This window comes from Vulpes lagopus, chromosome 2, assembly GCF_018345385.1.
Source record: "Vulpes lagopus strain Blue_001 chromosome 2, ASM1834538v1, whole genome shotgun sequence".
Lineage (NCBI taxonomy): Eukaryota > Metazoa > Chordata > Mammalia > Carnivora > Canidae > Vulpes > Vulpes lagopus.
In genome coordinates, this window is record NC_054825.1 from 129825951 (window position 1) to 129850609 (window position 24659).

At 37.2% G+C, this 24659-nt stretch overlaps 1 long non-coding RNA gene across 3 annotated transcripts in view; it reads left to right on the forward strand.

The window, feature by feature from the left end:
* LOC121475902 overlaps nt 1–23352 on the forward strand; it is a 49879-nt gene extending 26527 nt beyond the window's left edge. The window contains exon 3 of one of the 3 annotated variants that reach the window (XR_005983850.1): nt 22991–23352. This is a non-coding gene — a long non-coding RNA (uncharacterized LOC121475902). Of the gene's footprint in view, nt 1–8402; nt 8608–8645; nt 9425–22990 lie in introns of those variants that run through there. The other 2 variants (XR_005983849.1, XR_005983847.1) reach the window with 2 other exon arrangements.
* Nucleotides 23353–24659: the final 1307 nt, after the last annotated feature.

A 24659-nucleotide genomic window follows, 5' to 3' on the forward strand; every position in this document is an offset into this window, starting at 1 on the left:
ACTGGAGCCGGCAAAAAGGAAAATTCTCACATTTAAAGATTATTACTTCCTAGATGTTGCAAGGATAATACAAGACAACAAACAACACTACACATATAAATAGCTTAGATGAAATATACTAAATTCTTCAAAAACCATGAAATATGAAAATTCATTCAAAATATAATAGGTAATATATGGGTAGTCTTATAACTATTAAATAAATTGAATTCATAGTTGAAAACCTTCCAAGAAATCTTCAGTACCAGATGGTTTCATTCAAATATTAAAGAAATAATAAGAATTTTCTAATTTCTTCCAGAAAACAGAAGAGAGAATATATTCTAACTCATTTCGGGTTGCTGGCCTACCTTAATAATAAAAGTAAACAAAGACAGTACAGAAAAAGAAAACCATAGACCAATACCCCTAGGCATCATAGATGCAAAAATACTCAATAAAATATTAGCAAATTGAATCTAGCAATATATTAAAAGAATAAAACATCCTAAACAAGTGGGGCTTATTCCAGGAATGCAAGTTTGGTTCAATACTTAAAAATCAATGAAATCCACTATATTAAGAGCCTAAAGAGAAAAATCATATGGCCATATCATTCAATGCAGAAAAAAAACATTTAACATGGATCCCTGGGTGGCGCAGCGGTTTGGCGCCTGCCTTTGGCCCAGGGCGCGATCCTGGAGATCTGGGATCGAATCCCACGTCAGGCTCCCGGTGCATGGAGCCTGCTTCTCCCTCTGCCTGTGTCTCTGCCTCTCTCTCTCTCTCACTGTGTTCCTATCACAAATAAATAAAAATTAAAAAAAAAAAAAAAAAAAAAACATTTAACAAACTTCAACACTCATTTAGGATTAAAAACCCTCAGTATAATAGGAACAGAAAAAAGGTAGGAGATGCAAGAAGGAGTACTGAGTAAGGAAAACTGTTAAACATGAATAAATCTAAGTAATCATTTGTTAAAACAATGTCTAATTGTTAACAGTTGGAGATGACACTAAAATATGTAATAATTCTATATAAATCAGGAGAGAATGTGTTTTTAAAAAGGCATACCAACTTACATTGATGTGGATGTAACTGGAGGATATTATGCTGAGTAAAATAGGTTGATCAGAGAAAGACAATTATCATATGGTTTCACTCATATGTGAAATATTAGAAACAGTGCAGAGGGTCATAGGTTAAGGAAGAAAAACTGAATGGGAAGTCACCAGAGAGGGAGAAAAATCATGAGACTTTTATCTCTAGGAAACAAACCAATCTGGAGGGGAGGTGGATGGAGTGATGGGGTGATGGGGTAATTTGGTGAAGGGTATTAAGGAGGGCATAAGATGTGATGAGCATCGGTGTTATACACAACTGATAAATTATTGAACACTATATCTAAAACTAAGTATGTACTATATGTTGGCTAATTGAATTGAAACAAAAAAAACCATACCAAGTTTCTCTTGTTATTCAGATGTGTTGACAAATTTACTCTTTGTAAAGTTAATATCCATGTTCAAACTCTTAGAGTAGCCACAGAAGAATAGCAACTGTGTATAAAACTTATACTAGTGCAGGAGAACTAGGACATAAAGATAAAAAACAACCTCAAAAAATCTTAAGAAATGCTAGGCAGGTCATGATAATTATATAACAAAACAACAACGATCATGGAAGTAACTTTTATATAAAGGACAAATTAAAAGTGCAAAATAAGATTAAGAAATGTGTCTTTAATCAGTTGGCCAGTTTGTACTGGGGTTATAAACCAGCCAGATATCTCGCTGGGACTAGGCTTCAACAATAGACGTTTGTTCCTTGCTCACTTTCTATGTCCATACTGTGGGTCCAGTGTGGCTCTGCCACACCCTGCCAGCAATTCTGGTTCCAGCCTCACAGAGCAACCTCTATCCTGAACACTGGAGGTGTTGAGGCAGAGGAAAAGGAAATGTGGCAAATCATGAATGACACACCTCACTTACCCCTTATTGTACTAACAAGCCACATGGACACTGTTGAGATCAGTTGGGTGGGTGAGAAGTTGAAATCTTCAAAGAAGAACTACTTCAGAGATGGACAAAGTATTTGATGAATGCAGTCTACCACAAAATAAACCCAAAGATATCGGAAATTACATTTAATATAAGTATACTAAACTCTTTGGTTAAAAGACAAAGATTATAAGAAGTTGTTTTTTAAGATTTTATTTATTTATTCATGAGAGACAGAGAGAAAAAGGCAGAGACACAGACAGAGGGAGAAGCAGGCTCCACACAGGGAGCCTGGTGCAGAACTTGATTCCAGGACCCAGGATCAAGCCCTGAGCCAAAGGCAGATGCTCAACTGCTGAGCCACCTAGACGTCCTATCAGAAATTTTTAAAATCATTTCTATGCTTTCTATAGAAGTTCCATTAGTAACATAAGGACATAGAATGATTGAGAATCATAGACAAAAGAAAACTGGTTATAAATAAATGGTAACCACAAAAAAAAAAAAAAAGCTAAAGTAGCCATATTAACATGAGTCTAAACATTATTTTAAGACAAGAATTATTATTAAAGTCACTATGCATTGGCAAAGGATAAATTTTAAATAGTATGGTCTTAATTACCATATACTTAAAATATATAATGTTAAAATTGATAGAAACACAAAGAGAAATTTGTCATTTCATACCATAGTGTTAATCAACAGGCAAATAAAATAAAACAGATTAAGATAGCAGATTTGAACATCTTAATTAATAAATCATGATTATTAATTAGTGGGTATATATTTATATAAAACCATTTATATATAATTTTATGTAATTATTTGAAAAGTAGAAAATCTGTATTACTCTATAATTATTTCAAAAATTGAATCAATAATTAAGTATCTTGATCTTGATAAAATACCAGGTAAGATCTACTACCTGGTAGATGAAAGATTTGAAAGTAGCATGGAAGAATTGATTTAAAAGAGCATGAAAGAATTGATTTAAGATTTGCAAAAGAGGAAACAAATATATTATTACTTTTGGTGATATCATTGTCTTCACAGAAACCCCTCCCAAACAACCAAAAAAATTCTTAAAATTAATAAGGGAGTTAAATTTTCTTGGTAGATGATTAGCATGCAAAAGTCAATTACTTTTCTACACAGCAGCAGAAGATACAAATCATGTAGAAATAAATGTAATACAAAATGCACAAAACTATTATAGAGAAAACTATACAACTTTATTGAAATATGTTACAGAATAATTTGTTAAATGGAGAGCTGTATTGGTTTCCCAGGATTGTCATAGCAAATGCCACAAATGAGTGTCCTCAAATAACAGAAATTTATTCTCTCACAGTTCTGGAGGCTAGGAATCCAAAATCAAGACATCAACAGGCTGTGTTCCTTCTGAGCTTCTGTGAGAATGCTTCCTTCCCTCTTCTTCATTTCTGGTGGTAACCAGCAATCTTGGAATTCCCTGGCTTGCAGCTACCTAACTTGGATCTCTCATCTTCACATGGCTTTCTTTTCTTTTATCTTCACATCCATTCTTGTATAGGCACTAGTCCTACTGGTTTAAGGGCCCACATTATTCCAGCATAATCTCATCTTTACTAATTGCATTCGCTGATCTTATTTCTTATTTTCAATTAAGGTCACATTCTGAGATACTGGGGGTTAAGACTTCAACACAGTTTTCTGGAGGAACACTATTCAATCCATAATAAAAGTTATACCATGTTGATGGTTAAGCAAAACATATTCATGTTTCTGGGCATCTATCACATTTGTATGAATTGTTGCCCAAGTTTTGCAATGCAATTCCAATAAAATTCCAACAAAGCTGACTTTAGAATTTATATGAAAGAGAAAATGATCATGAATACAGTCAAGTTAAACTCTATGGAGAAGATCTTGGTAGAAGGACTCACTTTACTAGATGCCAAGACTTTCAAAGTGATATAAACTAAGACAATGGGATATTGGGGCAGAATTAGATGAATGGAATGGACTAAAGAACCAAGAGTCAGACCTATACAAATATGAAAAACCTATTCTTGACAGAGCTGGAATTGCAAATCAATGAAAAAAATTGAACTACTCAATAAAATGGTCCTGGGAAAATATAGACATATATTAAAAAATTAAAAATGGGTCCCCACCTCATCTTGTATTAAAAATAAATTCCATGTAAATCCATGGTTTCTATTTTAGGGATAGAAGATTTCCTAAATAAGTTGTAAGGAGCACAAAACGGAGAAAGATTAATAAATTTTACTATATAAAAATTCCTAATATTAACCATCAAGTGTATAATTTCTTACCATTTCCTTCTTCTAGCTAACTAATAAGTTCTAGACCTATGGTAGGTATGAGAGATTCAAAAGTGAAGATCATGGACAGTGTAGGGAGGAAAAGATATGTTTCCAAATAATTTCAGTTTTTGCAGTGTTATGAAAGAGGACTGCAGGGAACCCTAACCTGCCTGGAGCACCAGAAAAGTAACTGAAAAGATAGCATTAGAGGGAGCTAATGGAGTAGAGGTAGGAAGCAAATAGCACTGGTCTGAGGGAAGGGCAGATGCAAAGGTTCTGAGAACCTACCATGGGGCCAGGGAGGCCCAAGGGCGAGGTGCCCAAGATGAAAAAGGAGAAGTGGTAAGGTCAGATCATGGAGGGTCTTGGGGCCATGTTCAACATTTTGAAATTACCCAAGAGCCATGGGAAACTTTAAAAAATAATCAAGGAAACGAGATGATAACATTGCATTTTAAAATAGCAAACCAGGTGACCTCTGGAGAGTAGAGAAAGCATGAGTGGATGTAGGAAGAGTACACATCATTTTGCCTTTTCCCATTCGTTAGATGTCATTTTTTCAATGACATTTTATGAGCTAGGGAAGTAAGGAAGCTTTAAAAATAACATATTATATAAATAGAATAATGATAATAATGGTATCATTAATATATAATTACCAATTAATGATACCAATGCGATCCTTGGTTTTACAGAAACTGACTTGCCCAAGGTTGCCCAAGAACTGGCAATTGAACCTGGACAGTTGGCACTGGAGTCCATGGTCTTAGCCACTGCACCATGATGGCCAGAATTAGGAGAAATAATAGAGCAACTGTATGTACGCACTCCATAGGAAACCATTTTCAAACTCTACCCAATGGACATATAATGGTTCAAAGACCCAATGGACATATATAATGCTGCTTCTGGTCTAACCAGAGAGGTGACTTATGGTATGATGCAGGCCCATTGCTGGCCCAGTCACCAGAGCTGAATCAGCACTGAGATGCTGCCCAGATCCATGGAGAGTCTGTTTAATATACTCCCTGAGGATTGAGGTGGACTCAGACAGAAATTCTCTTCTTGAGTCTAGTTACAGAGAAGAAAATCAGATTTATCTTCTTTGCTTGACCATAGCAAGTGTTGATCAGGCAACGAACGTTGTTCATCCACTTTCTCCAGCCACTGAGGTGAATGCCGAGATGGTGTGGCTAATTTCCATGACAGCCACTGTGTACCAAATCCAACACCTGCACAGGTATCATATGTGTACTGACAGGCTTCCCTGTAGTGTTGGGAGACCTTGCTCTTTCAGAGGAGTTGTTTCTAGCCATTTCCCAGGCATATTAAGGGTTTGCTTGTATTTATAGCTACTGCTGTAGTCTGCATACCCCTGGACATCTGCACAGGACCTGTGAGGTTCCATGAGGCAAGGAGGGTTCCTTGTGAGAAATTTGGGGCTAGGGCAGCTGCAGGAAGGAAAGCATGTGGAAGAGGGGGCACTTCTTGTCGTGGCTGTTGTTCTAATATGTTCTTTGTTAGCATGGCTCCTTTTCATTCCCTGTTAGTTTTTACTTCCCTCTGTCCATTGTCAGTAGAGTTGCAGCCAGGGGTTCTTTCTATGAACTGCCTCCGATTAGCGCTGGCTCAGCTGTGTTTTGTCTGTTGTGACTCCAAGTACACATGATCACTGATGGGGGGCCAATGGCTTAGAAATAGATGGCCAGGAAAAACAATTACAAGACACAGCAATGTCAGTTCATTTCCTTTGTCTGGATCTGTGAGCGCACAGGTGCCTCTGCTTTTCTCTGAATATCAGATGATACATATTAGAGAAGTGTGATCCTTGCATCTACTTTGCTGGGACTTTCCACTTGGCTCTCTCATTCATTCCATTAATCAGTCAGTTCAGAGGCTGACCACCCCAGGCCTTCACACTGCCTTCCAAAGAAGTTAATCTACTAGGAAGAGAGTACAAGTCCAATGCCAGCTCATCAGCAAGAAGAAAATCGAATTGAGTGCGTTTTTTGTTTTGTTTTTGATAGTAATGTGTATTTGTAAATATAATTTATAATATGCCAAGTATTTTGACAATTATTCCAATTTGGCTCTCTCAAAAACATGAAAACAATTCAAGAAATTGTTAATAATGGTTTTTTTGCTTAGGGAGGTGGGGAAATTACACTTATATAAATCATTTTATTTTTCCAATGCACATGCACTATGTTTGTATTTAGAAAAGAAAAAAATTGAAGAAATACATGCAGAGAAAGAAGGATAAAGAAAATGGGGAAAATTTAAGCAATTGGTGAATCTGGCTAATGACATTTGGAATTCTTTGTACTATTCTTGCAAGTTTTCCATGAGTTTAAAATTGTAACAGTTAGAAAGTTGCAATAATGGCCTAAAAAGATTAAAGGTATGTAATTCTTGGGTAATGTTTAAAATGGGTAATTCCAACAAATTTGCTTGGAATTTCCCCAGGAATCCCCCAAATGCCTAGATTACAGGCTTTGCTTAAAATCATAGATTTAAAATATAATAGAGTGAACTATAGGCTGTGGGAGAAATTGTTGTACAGTTGAAGCACAACACAACTGTATTCAGTTCATAGCTTTTACTGAAATATAAAACAAACTAAGCAAATTCTTTGAATTTTTTTGTATGCAGGTGTGCAATTACAGAGTGACTGTTTGTTTTCTGAATATAGTATGTTCCATACTTTAGAAGGTGATAATTACCTTGTTAGATATCCATTCTATTTTTTACATACCATGAAATTCATCTGTTTTAAGTGTATAATTCAACTACTTTTAGTAAATTTATAGAGTTGTTCAACCATCACCACAATCCAGTTTTAAAATGTTTCCATCACCCCAAGGGATCCCTTGGGTCCATTTACAGTAAATCCCTGTTCCCACCCCCAGACTCCAGCAAATACACTCTCTGTCTTTACAGATTTGCCTGTTCTGGAGATTTTATGTAAGTGGGATCATACAATATGTGGTCTTTCCCATCTGGCTTCTTTCACTTAGCAGAATGTTTTTGAGGTCCATCACCCCTGTTTTTTCAGGGAATTTTTTCTTGGTGTAAGAAGTTACTTAGAGAATAAGCAAATACCTTACATTTACTCTGAGGAATGAAGAAAGTGAGCCACTAACACATACCAACAGGTCTCTCACAGCTGAATCTGCATCAAGAACTCAGCCTGGGGGATCCCTGGGTGGCACAGTGGTTTGGCGCCTGCCTTTGGCCCAGGGCACGATCCTGGAGACCCGGGATCGAGTCCCACGTCGGGCTCCCGGTGCATGCAGCCTGCTTCTCCCTCTGCCTGTGTCTCTGCCTCTCTCTCTCTATCTCTCTGTGTGACTATCATAAATAAATAAAAATTAAAACAACAACAACAACAACAACAAAAGAACTCAGCCTGATAAATTTTTCTTGTCCAGAACTCATGCTCTCTCAGGAAAAGCAAAGCAGTTTGTTGACTGTCTAAAGTATCTTCCAGAATTTGGGAGATTGTCATTATCTTAATTTCTTAGTGACACAGCAGAGACATTGAAAGAGAAAGAGACACAAGGACAGACTCAGGTACTGCACAGAGGATGCAAAACCAAAATGATTGTAAAGAGACATGTTTTGTGATCATGTCATCTGGCACCAAATGTGAGCTGTAAGGAAATGCCAAGAAACTATGTGCTTTTAAGAGAATGTCAGTCTCAGGAAATATTGTATTTGATATAAATGCATGATGCAAAAACAATTTTAAGTGTTATCATTTCATAGTAATTTAAAACATCCCAGTTTATAAGAAAGTTGAAAGAACACATTAGATTATGAAGCCCAAGGGGTACATCTTTCTTATGGGTTTAGATAGCTTTAAAATGAATTAGCAATTTGTATACTCTTTTCCCTAAAAATGGCAAAAGAAGACATATTTCAATTATATGTATGTATGTAATTGCTATATATACATTATGTATAAATTGCGTATCTTTCCATTTCAAGCATCTGTGACTCAGCCATAAATGTTTTGTCTTCTAGGAAAATTATGAGGTTTACCCATCAGTTCTTTTAAAGAGTCTGTTTTGTTGTTTTTTTATTTGCCTATTTGCATGTGTCTTTCTAACAGGTGGTGCCCAGACTGTCCCGGCATCTCCTAATGGTCAATTTGCAGCCAGACCTCTGATACTGCTACCACGTGTTACCTGCAATCATGCAATTAGTCATGTTGGTTGTGTGATTTTTTAAAAATGAGCTATTTCAAACCAAGGGTCCTGTTCAGACAATTCTGTCACCTAGATGCTCCATGGTTTTAGAAATTTGAATAAAATCTCTTTTGCCAAATCTTACTTTTGTTTATTTGTTTTCCTAGGATACCCTTTTAGGAAGAAAGGGTTTCAATTAAAAATTTCTACACCATTTTCCTCCATGATCAAGGAATTGTGTGACTTCAGGGATGGAAACATTAGTCAGCATTTCACAAGATTAGACTTCTGGGCTGAAGATCAGAAGCTGCAATAAATCAATATCTGAATTTGCAAGTCAGTGAGAATAACAAAGGCATTTATGTTTAGCCCAACTGCAAGCCCAGCCAGTAGGACACAATCATCTTCATTGGTTCCCCAAGTGATAAAACCCACACAGATGGAGACAAAGAGCAGATGTGGCGTCAGTGGTGGTCTTCTGTCCCACTACTGTGACTGGCGCCCCAAGAGGGTGAAAGACACCACATTGGACTGTTCTGTCATCACCATGAAAACATGATTCCCTTCCCAAAAAAAGTCTAGCAAAATAACACAAACATGACCAAAGTTGGAGTTAATTGCTGCAGGAGAATGAGTGATCTAAGGGATCTTGGGGTAGTCAAAGTATCTCATTCCCTGAAAGCATCACAGAAAAGGAGAAATAATGTTTTAAAAGGTCTAAAATTGAATCCAGAAATTTGAGACTTTAGAACTTCTGGCATCAAATTCAGAATCCTCCATCTCTTCTGAGACTCACTAACCAACTTGGAACAAGACTCTGAAAAAATGGGGCATATCTTCTGCCTCCAATCCTTGCAGGGGAGCTTGGAATCCTTCCTTCCATGAATCTTCCTTCCTTCCAAGTTTTGTTATTATTTTTTTTAAGTTTTGTTATTTTTAATTAAAGTGTCCCTGCTTTCCTCTTCTTCCCTGTGTCTACATGTTTTTCTTTCTCTGCCAGCCATTCCTCATATTTGTAAATGAGAGAGGATTATGCAGATAAGATATTTGTTCCATCCTCCTCATCAACAGCATCATAATCATCATCATTGTCATTGCCATTATCTTTGGGTGACAAAAGACAACATGTGAACAGCAATCACAGTATGTAAAATCAGGGAAGAGTAAACTTGCAAGCATCCTGAGTAAATAGATGATATCTCTAAGAGAGATGTTTCCACATGTGCTTCCACAAGCACATTCCTCTCTCACCTGTTCTCTTAGGGACATGCCCAGACAGTCAAACTATCCATACAAATACAGTACTTGTAGCCTGTGTCCACTTTAAACAGGACCCAGACTTTCCATTGGAATGCAGCTGTATGGCTAGCTCAACAACATCAGCCATCCTGAAGATTCAATGATGATATAATTCCCTCAAATTTCTCTGGAACTGATGACATTGGCACTCATTCTGAATTGGAGGGTTTATAGCATTAATTAGGGATCAAGACATGTATTAGAGAAAGGAATTATGGCGTTTTACTTTGGGAAATAGCATAGTTTTCTTCAGTATGACAGAAAAACTCTGTCTTGAAAGGAATTCAAGTTTTTCGTCTTCTTCATTTAAGTAACAAAGATGAAGAAATGTAGATAAGTTGACATTTTAGTAGCAGTTCATTTAACCAATAATCTTCGATCATCTTCTACTTTCTGTGATGAGTATTATGCTAGAGAATAATACTAATGATAATAACTAATGTTTATTGGATATTTACTCTAATCCAGGTCTTGTGTTCATGTATCAACTTTAATGAGTGGCTGCCTGACATGTGGTGCTGAGATGGAGTCTGAGACCTTGTCTGGATTTAATGAGAAAGAGTGTTGCAGTTGATTAACGATGTCTGCTTTGGGCACAAGAAGGAAAAATGATGATACATACAAATATATTCACATCCTATGGCTTTGTATTATCAATAAAGATAGAATGTAGAATGTGACAAAGCACAATGACATTGTGCTCTGAAGTCCAGAGCAGAAATTCAGGAAAATCATTAACATGTAGGTGAATTTGATCTTAGTTTTGACAGAAAGTCAGACTTTGTTGGGTGAGGTTGAAAGAAAAGAGAAGAACATTTTAAGCAGAGGGAATCATTTCAACAAGATGCCGAGGAAAGAGGTAGGGTATGCTAACGGATAGCTACTAGTTGGGCCCATCTGGTACTTACAAGGGACAATAGGAATTTAGAGGGACAATAGTGTGGAAGAAAAGGAGAGAAAGCTTCAATATTGGCTGAAAATGGTTAGAAATGTATAACTATTTATTTATTTATTTATTTATTTATTTTTTTAAATTTTATTTATTTATTTATGATAGTCACAGAGAGAGAGAGAGAGGCAGAGACACAGGCAGAGGGAGAAGCAGGCTCCATGCACTGGGAGCCCGAAGTGGGATTTGATCCCGGGTCTCCAGGATCGCCCCCTGGGCCAAAGGCAGGCGTCAAACCGCTGCGCCACCCAGGGATCCCTGTATAACTATTTAAATTATTTTGTGGTATGGCCAGATATGAGGATGATTTTGAAAAGAGTACATAGAATTTATCCAAAAGAGAGGGATTAGAGCATAGCAGTGCTAATACAATTGTGAAAGTCTGGGTGGGACATGTAAGGTCTGCTAGTGTAGGAAACCACTGGGAGCAACATCAGCAGGTGGAATGAATTGTCTTGATAACCAAGTGAGCACATGGGTGAGGACAAGAGGCATACCTATCATACATTTCTATGACATTTATTTAATAGAAAAAAGGAAGCAGGAGGTTTTATGATGATGATCTTTGTTTTGTTCATCTTGATTTTGGGGTGTTGAGAGGAAATCCACATCTAGTAGGCAGTTGACAATTATGTTTGGTGATCAGGAAACTTTGTAAGGCCAGAAAGATGGTTTAGGGAGAGGTTTGCCTAGACATGATAGCTGATAAACTAAGAATTCAGGGGCTTGCCATGGAAGACAGCAGAGACAGGAAGATAAAAATTGACCTTAGCAGCTGCCATTTTAGAGTACAGAAGATGGAGCCATGCCAGCAAAGGTGACAGAAAAGAAGAGGTCATTAAATAGAAAGGAGAAGAGGACGAAGAGAATGGTCAACCTCAGGATCATTGTAAACAGCCCTGCCTTGAATTTCTTTTGGATTTTAGGATGCCAATGCATGTTCTCATCTATTATTTTAATTAATGCTCAAAAGTTTGTTTTAGAATGTTTACATAAATTATGAAATATCCCTGGAAGTGTCTTGGGTTTTGTGCTATTTTTGCATATGAACAAGTAAAATTTAAATTGCTCTTGAGCCATTGTTCTCTCATGCATCCCAACCACTGAAATGTGCAGAGGGTTAACTGTAAAAATGCAAAGATCTCTCTTGAATGTTCATAGTCTCTATTTCCCTATCTGCTCTCAATTTCCTCCAGATGTGAGCACTCCTTTCTTGCCATGTCATTTCCACTGACTGATGGGTCACAGAATGGACTCCATCACTGGGGCTCTATCCTCTTTTTCCAGGAGCCTTATGTAAAAGTCCATATATAAAAGTTGGCTTCTAAAAATCTTGAGGTAAATAAAACTGCCAAAGATATTATGATATTTTCATTTTCTGCCTTCTTTATTTTTTCCTCCTATCTTTCCTTTCTCTATCTTTTTTTCAGAAAGTGATTCCCAAGAATTTCTGGGACTCATCCTCTAATACCACTTCTATTTTCTGTTTTTTTTTCTTAATGTTTTCTTTTGCTGATTTGCTTCAGAATCTGTGATTTACGATTTTTATTTATTTTAGTAAGAATGTGTAGTAGGAGATCATGTGGAAAGCCATGCTTAAATATTCTTATGTTTTCTTCTGATCTGTAACTGTTCGGTAAGTGAGGGCTGCATTGGTATCTATATCTTGCCATCTTTCAGCAGCTTATATGGCATTCCTATTTTACCACAATATAAAACATGCATTCTCAAGGGGGCAATATCATCTCCAAAAGGGGTGAAAATTAGTTTCTTAGAGGGAGTGAGAAAATCTTACTCATAATCTGTAAAGGACTTATATACATATGCGTAAACAAATACACAGTCTATCTGTGGTGTTATAATTTTACTGGAGAGTGGTTAGGGAAAAAAGAGTCGGAAAAGTCTTCTTAGGCAGTGATGATGAAAAACAAAAGTTCAGAAACACTGATCTAAAAGAAAATTATGGTTTGTTTCAACACAAACTCTTGCTTGAGCCAAACATTATAAATAAATTATGAAGCATGACAAAATAGAGGGGAAAAATGGACATTTTTGTCCAAATATTCACCTGTTTTCTGCCCTTTTGAGTGCTTTAAATAACCTACTCTCTATTAGTCATATCATTTTTTTCTAATAATATTTTTCCAAGAGCATAATTCTAGGGTTTAGAATTATGAGTGACCCTGGTTTTTAATCTCCTTTATCATTTGTAAAATCACACAGTAGGCATTTCTGTTTAACTGTATGTATGTATGTGTGCACTTACCTTCTTCCAACAAACCATTGTAATTCATCCCAATGTAGGAATATGGCAAATGCTATAGAGAACAGGTAAGAAACAATAAATTTGGAATATTCAGGAACTTGGAAAACAGCAATTTTGTGCCCATCAAATAATGACCACTTTCCTTTTTCAATCATGTCTGAATTGCTAAATTACATGTTGCTTCATCCTTTTATGGGCATCCTTTATCAACCTGTACCTTTCTGTTTATTAGGCCACATCCTTTCCCTATTTCGATATGAATTTTGTAAAGTACTTGGCATTTTTGAAATAAATTTTGTAAACTACACCATCATACTATGTGTGGTACAAAATTGCAGTTATGAAATAAAATCAATCATAGGATGAAGAGTACAGTCCAGGGAATAGGATCAATAATATTGTAATAACTTTGTATGGTGGCTGATGGTGACTACACTTACCAGGTGTAATGTATATAAATATTGAATTACTATGTTGATTATTATAATATTGTATATCAATATAATATTGTATAATATAATACCTGAAACTAATATAATATTGCATATCAATTATACTTAATTGAAAATATCTCCCTGGGGTCCCAAGACGAGTGTTTACTATGTCACTTGCCATACATTATGAAATTTTTATATGTGTGTATATGTGTTTAAGACTGATCTTCTCTGGGGTGAGTTGACCCCAAACTTCAGGAGAAGAGAGATAGTCAAGAGTGATGGGACCTCAAGAGAATCATAGTGTTTTATATTTGAAAGAGTCATAGAGATCATCTAGAAAACTGTACAAGCTGCATTATTCTAATAGAATAGTGGAGGTTCACCAAGGCCCAGGGAAGTATGAGAAGTCCCCACACTGGGGACAAGCTTGGGCAAACAGCCAAATGCCCTGATACTCATTTCTGCATATTCTTCTCTGCATCAAGTAATGATTTTCTGGAGTGCAAGTTTTCCTTTCCAAAGTCTACTTTCTTGTTCTTTGTGATATTTAATGCATAATTTCTCACAAGTGAAGATCTCAAGACGTCTTAATGATATTTTAAGTGAACTCAAGGCATTAAGAAAGATTAGAAATTTTCTAGAATGCTCTAGAAAGAAGACTCTTAATAAAAATCTAAATGAGTATGCCTAAAAATTTGTGTGACTATACCCTTCTATGGTCACCTGAGCTTTTAGGATGAAATTCTTTGACTTCTGGCCTTGTAATCTTTGTATACTTACTATCCCTTTCTTTTCTCCAATTTTTACTGGCTTTTCTTTTAATTATCATGTGTTTCATTCAGGTTTGTGAAACTTTGATAGTGGTGCAGTGAAAAACAACTTAATGAAGAATTATTAGAACTTCCATTTTGTGGGATGGTAGTATTAATAGTAAAATTTTATTTTGAAAACTTGCCTTTTGTACATGATTAACATTTTTTAATAAAAGCATTTGCAAATAAACTCACAACTCTTATTTCCAATGTGTGTGATCCTTTCCCTCTTACAGAAATCTTTGTACAGAGTAATTTTTAGGTATATATATATATATATATATATATATATATATATACCTAAAGGTATAGGTAAATATAGGTATAGGTATATATACCTAATATATAAAGGTATATGTGTATATATATATATATATATATATATATATATATACACACACACACACACACACACACATACCTAAAGGTATTGCCTTAGGATATATATATATATATCCTCCTCCCATACACACACATTTCAGAATGAAAAAGGTACTAGAGCCATGGGCTGAATATTCAACAGCAATTTTTGTGTTTATGATGTGGGATGGAAAGAAATAGAAATTAAACCTCTCTTCTTTCCACAAGCCACATTCAGACTGGCTCCAAGTGAAGGGTTTTCACACAGGCCAGTTTCTGTACTATGAATTTACCCACTTTTCAACCAGTCTTGAGAGATATTTTAGTCTCAGCATCTGGTCGAGGTCATCTCTCAAGCACAAGTGCACCACTGTGCCAGTCCTGGGGCCGTTTTATTTGATGAGGACCACAGCTCTCTGGCAGATAGGCTCTGTTTTGATTTCCTAAACCTCTTGGAGGTGAAGGAAGGTTTGCTGACTGTGGTCAGGAAGGTCCCAATTATGAATGATTCCCTAACCAAGTGTTGAAACACTGTACTTTGTAATTAAAATGCAAAATACACAAACTGCCAAGCCTAGAAGAATTTTTTTTTCAGGAATTTTCCTTGAAAGCTTAGCTTCATAGTTCCTTCAAGCATCTTCTCTCTAAATTTACTATGATTCTTTTAGTCTGCCATCAACAAAATGATCTTGTTTGATCCCTTTGATTGATACTGTCTCTCAAGAAATATGGATATGATTTATGCTATTTATAGAATACATTTCAGAGACTTGCTTTTTTTCACATATATATATCAAATCTTGTCATCATTCTACTTTGCTGCTGCTGTGCAAACTCTGTGCTACCAGGAAAATGAAGGAAAATATAACTCTATAGAAAGCATTTTTGTCCTTTTAATCTAGTAAAACTTTGCTCTGTGTATTGTAAGACTCTGTTATTGGGTGCATACAAGTTTAGAACACCTTTTTTTTTTATAAATTTATTTTTTATTGGTGTTCAATTTGCCAACATATAGAATAACATCCAGTGCTCATCCCATCAAGTGCCCCCCTCAGTGCCTGTCACCCAGTCACCCCCACCCCCTACCAACCTCCCCTTCCACCATCCCTAGTTCGTTTCCCAGAGTTAGGAGTCTCTCATGTTCTGTCTCCCTTTCTGATATTTCATACTCATTTTTTCTTCTTTCCCCTTTATTCCCTTTCACTATTTTTTATATTCTCCAAATGAATGAGACCATATAATGCTTGTCCTTCTCCGATTGACTTATTTCACTCAGCATAATACTCTCTAGTTCCATCCACGTCGGAGCAAATGGTGGGTATTTGTCGTTTCTAATGGCTGAGTAATATTCCATTGTACACATAAACCACATCTTATTTATCCATTCATCTTTTGATGGACACTGAGGCTCCTTCCACAGTTCGGCTATTGTGGACATTGCTGCTAGAAACATCGGGGTGCAGGTGTCCCAGCGTTTCATTGCATCTGTATCTTTGGGGTAAATCCCCAGCAGTGCAATTGCTGGGTCCTAGGACAGAAGTATTTTTAACTCTTTGAGGAACCTCCACACAGTTTTCCAGAGTGGCTGCACCAGTTCACATTCCCACCAACAGTGCAGGAGGGTTCCCCTTTCTTCACATCCTCTCCAACATTTGTGGTTTCCTGCCTTGTTAATTTTCCCCATTCTCACTGGTGTGAGGTGGTATCTCATTGTGGTTTTGATTTCTATTTCCCTGATGGCCAGTGACGCGGAGCATCTTCTCATGTGAGTGTTGGCCATGTCTATGTCTTCCTCTGTGAGATTTCTGTTCATGTCTTTTGCCCATTTCATGATTGGATTGTTTGTTTCTTGGCTGTTAAGTTTAATAAGTTCTTTATAGATCTTGGATACTAACCCTTTATCTGATATGTCATTTGAAAATATCTTCTCCCATTCTGTAGGTTGTCTTTTAGTTTTCTTGACTGTATCTTTCCTGTGCAAAAACTTATCTTGATGAAGTCCCAATAGTTCATTTTTGCTTTTGTTTCTCTTGCCTTCATGGATCTATCTTGCAAGAAGTTACTGTGGCCAAGTTCAAAAAAGGGTATTGCCTGTGTTCTCCTCTAGGATTTTGATGGAATCTTGTCTCACATTTAGATCTTTCATCCATTTTGAGTTTATCTTTGTGTATGGTGAAAGAGAGTGGTCTAGTTTCATTCTTCTGCATGTGGATGTCCAATTTTCCCAGCACCATTTATTGAAGAGACTTTTTTTCAATGGATAGTCTTTCCTCCTTTGTCGAATATTAGTTGACCATAAAGTTGAGGGTCCACTTCTGGATTCTCTATTCTGTTCCATTGATCTATGTAGAACACCTAATTGGTGAATTAAATCAGTTATCATTATGTGGTGACAATCTTTATTCCTAATAATGTTTGTTGATTAAAGTGTATGTTGTTCGGTGATCCCTGGGTGGCTCAGCGGTTTAGCGCCTGCCTATGGCCCAGGGTGTGATCCTGGAGTCCCGGAATCGAGTCCCAGGTCGGGCTCCTTGCATGAAGCCTGCTTCTCCCTCTGCCTGTGTCTCTGCCTCTCTCTCTCTCTCTCTGTGTCTCTCATGAATAAATAAATAAAATCTTTAAAAAAAATGAAGTGTATGTTGTCTGCTAGTTAACATAACTATAACAACTTTCTTTTAGTTAGTAGTATTTGTCTGCTGTATTTTTTTCCCTATATATTTTTTTCATTCTCTCCATGTCTTTCTTTTTTCCTTCCACATAGCTGAATTGGCAGGAGTCAGGGCAGGAAACTAATGTGGATCAAACAGTAAAGAGAGATAGAACTGAGACACACAAAACAAAGGACAAAATGCATTGCACTTAAAAGAGTACCTATAGAATGCTAATTATGCAAATACTTCTACACATCTGGATACATGTTTGAGGGATGCTTAAAGAATAAAAAGAAAGGAAAATTTTCTTTCATCAAATACCCATAGACAAAGCCAAATAACAGTTCAAACGAGGAGAAAATAGCTTTCATGTGTAAAGAATTTATAAAGAATGACTATATTTAGATGGGAAGGTAATCAACTGATTATAAAAAAAGGAGCATCCCTGGGTGGCGCAGTAGTTTAGCGCCTGCCTTTGGCCCAGGGCATGATCCTGGAGACCCGGGATCGAATCCCACATTGGGCTCCTGGCATGGAGCCTGCTTCTCCCTCTGCCTGTGTCTCTGCCTCTCTCTCTCTCTCTCTCTCTCTCTCTCTGTGACTATCATAAATAATAATAATAAAAAAGGAGCAAAAGGTGTGAATAGGCAATTCATAGAAGAAGAAATGTGAACCACCAATAAACATATATTTAAATGTACAACTTTACTAGCAACTAAGGAAGGAAATGCAAATTAAAATGAGCTTTTATCTTTTACCTGTTAGAATAGAACATACTTCAAAATTAGATAAAATTATATATTGATAAGGGGGAAGGTATTATATATTGATGGGGGAAGGTACCTCTCCCTCTAAATGATATTGCTGGTCAGGATTTAAGTTTCTATTGCCTTTTTGCAAGGTACTTTGCAAACCTTTTAAACTTGAATGTATCTTTTGAGCCAAAAATCTCACTTATTGGTATCTGATCAAGAGAAAGCCACATGTGTATGAGGGAAGAATGTACAAATCTATTCCCTGGTGGTATTTTATGGAATAGTTTTTTTTAAAAAAGGAACCTTGAATTTCCACTAATGGGGTAATAATTTCATAATCCATCCTATGGAATATTATGCAGCCGTTTTTTAAATGCAAGAAATCCATACTTAACACTTATGAAACTACCTAAAGACTTTAGCCAATTAAAAATGCCCACAAAGTAAAGAATTATTCTATTTATATAAACAATACAGATTTGAAACAAAAATATTTATTCCTATAGTTTCATATGTAAGTAGAATAAATTGAGTGGATACATGCTAAATTCACAGAAAGCATCACATGGCAGTAAAAGAACTGGGAATGGAGGTACTGTTTTTAGGGTAAATATTTGCATCTATATTATTTCAATTTCTTAGAATCAGAAATGAATTTATATTTTACTCTTCATTTAAAAGAATTGTTTTTAAAAAAGATGATTTTACATTTGACTAATGGCTGAATTTTCAGTATGTTTTGATTTCACTGTTTAGATAAATTAGATCATAGCTTTTAAAGCAATGATAAAAATTCTTCTCTAAACTTACAGGAAGAGGCTAACACATACAAAATCTTTTGGCTGACCAGTGTGCAAAGCAAATTTAAAATTAACTTCAGCCTTAAGGAAGAAACTTTGTGTCTAGAGTGAAATGAATAATTGGGAGCTATGAGCACGTCTCTTTTCTTTGACACGGGGAACACTGACTCCCCTTTTCGTTAAAATCATGAGGGATTCTCAGTAGATACCACTGACCTGCAGACTGTGAATGGGACTGTCTGGAATAGTTCTTACTGTCTGCTTCATTAGATGTATCTTACTCTTCCAGGACAAAAGGCTCTTTTTCTTTTGAGTATGTCATGCATTTGGCTAGGTATTGCAAGCCTGGAGCCTGATTCTATAAAAAACATCACTATCTTTAGGATTATAAACTATAGTAGGGCCAAACCCTATAAACTGTATGATAAGTTTTAATCTTGCTTTAAAAATATGAGGCTTTTAAAAATTAAACTCTGGAACTCTGAGCTGCCATGGACTATAGTCTAATCTCTCACTTTACAGAAGAAGAAACAGAACCAGAGGAGTTAAGTATCTCATTCAACGTCACTCAGTGACTCTTAAATTCACCAGGTACACAGTGGCCCCAAACAAATCACCAATGTAGCCTCTCTCAGGGCGTACATGTTCTTCAACACTTACTTGTTGGAGGGACTGATCTAGAGCCACATGGTTATCTTATGATAATTCTAGAGAATGATCAATTCTGGGCTGTTTGGGTAGAGCACCAAGCTACAACTGTCTAAACTGTCTATGGAGAACTCCAGAAGTTATTTATTGTTTACTGTTTTCAGGCTATCTTGACTTCAGACTGCCTAAATTCTATTCTCAAGTGAAATTTTTAAGCCATTATCCTTTTGAACAAAGAAGAAATTACGCTATCAATGTATAGAGAGTCTAAGGATACACATTTCTATGAAATATGGAAATTTAGAATGAAGGTTATTAGATACTTGTTAATAAATATCTCTAGTAATCTTGAGTTAGGTGCACAATTTCTGAAATATCCACTTACAGCAAAGATGAAATGAGGGTAGAGTATTGATCTTTATGTTTATTGCACTTCCTGGGTTGATATGGGATTACAATGTTATTTTAGTTAGTCTAAAGTGCACAAAACCTTTTTTGTAATTGAAATAGGATCTTTTCTTCCCTTCCCCCATTTCCTTTGTTTCTTTCCCCCTTTAAGCACCCATGTGTGTGCATAGACACACACACACACACACACACACACACACACACATACACGTTATCTCCAAAAGAAAAAACAAAAACAGGACCTGGAAACTCAAAACACATTGTCATCTTTCTGCTGAAATTGTACCCAGCAACAGAGTATTTCTACATTTCCTTTCCCTTCCTCCCCCTTTGCTCAGTATAGTCCAGGGAGATTGATAAAGGCTGGAGACCCAGGCTAGCAGGCCCATTTATGACAGTCAGACCCCATTACGGGCTCAGCTGAGGACACATCTGGAACCCATTTCCTGCCAGGGGGAACGGTGGATGGCGAGTAGTAGTCAGCGTTCAGCTGAGCCTCTCCTGTCTGGCTGTTGGCTGCCTCTCCTGGCCAGAGCCTGAGAACGTGGCTGCTAGTGAAAGTGTTTATGTGTTTATGTGACCACAGGTATGTGCTCTCGGTGACAGATCTCCTGTCCCATGTCGTGTGTCCTGGCAGGCAAGTGGAACGTGGGTTAGAGCCAGAGGGAGTGCCCTCTGAGGTTGCAGTGTCACTGCCAGGAGAGGGAGTGTCCCTGGGTGTGGAACTCGGGCTTCAGGAGGACAATCAGTGGCTTTTCTTCTGGATTTGGGCTGGCTGCAGCATTTGGGAATGATACTTCCTCTGCTGTTAAATTTAGTTATGGTTTTGTCCAATATTGGGGGGCAGGAAGACAGGCTGCCTCACAAGAGACAAGTCACTCTCTGTGTGGAAAATGGATTTTCTGAGTGTAATATCCACCCCTTAGCAGAGCCATGACCATGGTCAGGTAAAGAGAGTCTCCTCTCCACCTGTCAGAGAACTCAGAGCCTTGAGACATTCAGTGAGCTTGGGGAGAAAGTGTCCCACAGATCAAGATGGCATCTGTGACATCTGTGGGGAGCCCAATCACAGTAGAAATGTTCCATCTGCTTCCTGAATGTTCTGGGAAAGGAAGGGGCCATGACAAAGAGAAAGGGTACTGAACGCTGCACTAGGCAATGGGAAGAATACCAAAGTGATATAAGTCACAGAATTTGTGTTCTGTTGTTATTTGATTGTGTTTATTGCTTTTTATCTTGAGATGCTTCAAACTCAGTGGGGAGATAAGGTTAAAAATGAAGTCTCCTTCATGGCTTTCTTCAGTTGTACATGTCCTCTGGAGGTGTGTCATCAGTTTGCTCTGAGTTTTTTCCCTTCTTACTCTGCACATTTTCCATTTCCTAGATTCCAGCAATCCTGGTTGTACAGGCATCCCCTGGTCAGTAAACCCAGACGTGGGCCATTTAATACCCATGGACCTCTCCCTCTTGCCCCCAGGTGCCTTGAGGTGCAGTGTCCCATGGTGAATCCACCACCCTACTCTTTGTATCAGCACTTTTAAATCACCCACCTGGTACCCCAAGTTAGAAATCTGAAGCATTTTTTGACAGTCCCTTCTTTCTCTATCTTTCTCTATCTAATATGGTACACAAGTACCAATATCTCCTGAATGCATTGCCTCTCCACCATTTTCAAAGCCTTAGTTTAAGTATTCTGCATTTCTCCCTGGACTGTCAATGATTCCTGGCAATGCACAGTATGATGAGAACAGATGTTCCCTTTTCATAAGAAATCTTCTGTAACATCTCCTTTAGCACCCTGAAATGAAATTCATAAATAATGTAATCTATCTGAACACGTTTTGAAAATTCACATAAGGCTCAAACGTTGATGTGAAGGGAAAATACAGTCAAAGAAATTTGTACTAGCTTAATACACAGTTCAGTACGTGAAGACAGAAGTAAGTGGTCAGTGACTATACCCACATGAAGAATCGTCAGGAATGTGACAACTGTGAGTGCAATCCACTCTATGCGTGTTCTAGAAGTGGTTCAGATACTGAGGGTGATGCTGCTGTGAGGGACATATTTTCCAGTAAGGTGAAGGCTCAGGCAAATTTCTGAACCCAACAAAGTACAGTTTCCGCCCCCCCCCCCCACCCTGATGCCAAGGTTGCATTCTTGGAAAATTCAGTGTCTATTAAAATGATACCAAAAAGTTATTTTGTTTTTATATGTAAATGTTTAGCAGGATATTTGAAAATGATTCAGGACACAGGGCAACTCTTCACGACTCCAGCATTGTAGGACAATTGGCATCCCCAATCTGTTCCCACTCACTGCCAGAAGCACCCCAAATCCTTGCAACAGCCAAGAAACCCCTTCACAAGTTTCCAGAGCATACCCTGGCAGGTAATAGGAGTCTACTTCTACTGGGAGTCACTACAAAATCTTAATTTATTTATGTTAACTTTTACTTGCTCAGGCAATCTACCTTTCTTTGTAAAAAATGAAGATATGACAGGTGAATCTAAAATTCTTCTGACTTCCACTCCCACCCTGGTCTACCTCACTATCATTTGCAGAAGTAACCATGGTCAATTCCTTAGTATTATTATTCCAGGATATTTATTATATGTTAACCTGCAACTTATGTTCCCCTAGAATACATAGGGTACCTGTTATGAGTTTATTGTGTCCTCTGAATATTTGCTTGTGGAAGTCTTAGCCCTTTTTTGGGTATGCAATTATTAGAAAAATAATTAGGTTAAGATGAGGTCATGCTGGAGGAGGGTGGGCCTCTAATTCAACATTACTTATATTCTTATAAAAAAAAGGGACATTTGGACTCAGACACGGCACACAAGGGGAATGCCATGTGAAATAAAGGCAAAGATGGGGTGATGCCTTGCAAACCAAGGAATGATGAAGATTGCCAGTTAATGAGCAGAACCTAGGGGAGAGGCATGGGGCAGATTCTTCTCATAGGCCCAGAAGGAAGCAACCCTGCTGACACTCCTCTCTCAGACTGAGCCTCCAGAACTGGGAGACGCTACATTTCTGGTGTGTAAGCCACGCACTTTGTGATACATCTCAATGGCAGCCTCAGCAAAGACATACAATACCATTCTGTGTCTCTGAGCTTTAGGTGACAGACAAGAAGCAAGCAGAATTAAGACAAGCTGAGGAAGAGGGAGGCCTGGGGCTCCTACACGTTGAATGACTTCCCTCTGTGGAGACGTCAGCAGGCTGGAACCAGAAGCAGAAGCGCACTTCGAGCAGAGATGCTTGCATTCACATTGCCTTTCCCGTGAGTCCCATCTCGCAGCAAAAGACGCATCTATTAAGTCAGATTTGCAATCAAGTTGTTTTTATCAAAAAAAGAAAGTTACAATTAGTTTCGAGCCTTTTTTCAGGCGGTAGGTTTGAGAAATGAAAATAATGAATAGCTCAAACTGTAGCTGGGAGCATGACAGACTTTTAACTGGCTGCAGTTTATAGCCTGTGTGGCTGGGAGAAATGTGATCTCCATCTCATTCTAGATCCTTCTCTACACCTTGCTAAGCATGCATGATGAAATGGGTTCCATAATACTGCCTGAAATGTACAGCATGACATACTACTGATGAAAATGAAATGAGCAGTTCAAAATCACGGGCCCTGAAAGAAAAAGCAGACCTTATAATATCCAGTTTCAAAAAGTAATGTATTTAAAAACAATTTGCAAACTGGAAAGGCAATTAAAAGGGTCCTTTTACTCTACTGTGCCATGTGTCACAAACTTTAAGCTTTGAGAGTTGCTCATTGCATCTAAGATTGAGCCAAAGACATTTGGCTTCAGCAAAAACTAGGAAAAGCACTGCTAAAATGATCATATTCTATGTAGTACTTTGAATACTTTCAATGATGACAGATTCTTCTGAAAGCAGGGTCTGTGGAATATGCCTCTCTTATAGTATTTCACCCTGAAATATTTATAGGAATGCTTCTGTATACTTTAAGATTTTATATTCTAAATGGAAACTTCTAAATATCAAAAATAGTATTAATTTTCTAAAATAGTGTAAGCTACACACAAAAAAATAGTGTAAGCTAATATTATTAGCCTGTATTATTTTGTTCTTCATTCAGAATAAAGTATATTAGTGCATAAACAATAGAGATATATATTTTATTATAGAATTGTACAATTATCCTGTGTACTCAATATCATAGAGATTTAAACTTATAGTTCCATCAACATGTCTGAAATTGGCAGGTTTAAAATTAAAATGTGAACAGCCCTTTTTTGTATATGAGTTTGTTTCTTGCTTTTCTGGTGTCTTTTAACATGCAGAGATTACAAAGTCTTAGTATTTTTCTTATCCCTAATTGTCATAGTTATTTGTCACTAATGAAATTGTTTGGAATAAGTAAAGCAATTTTGCCAGTTCAGCAAGATAACCATGTAGCACTGTAAAGAAAGGAGCATTAAATATTTTATCCAGGAATGATCACTTCTGTCTTGTGACACCATTGAAGCTCTTTGAGAGGGTGACAGGAAGAGAGAGACAAACCTCACTCTAACTGTAGCAGCTTTCTGGGCATAGTGTCTTTTACTCAAAGCACTTTGTAGATTTATCGCCCTTCATAAACACAATCAGCTCTAATCAAAGCCCTTTAGTGCTTTTTGAGTCGCGTGTTGAACAATTCAAGATGAGCTCACCACTTAGGCTCCTTTTCCTTGACATCCTCCAACATCCTTTGCTTCACCTGACTTTCTCTGCCGGCAATACTCTTCCAGTTTTTCTTTCTTGCCTTCCTTCCCATCCTTTATG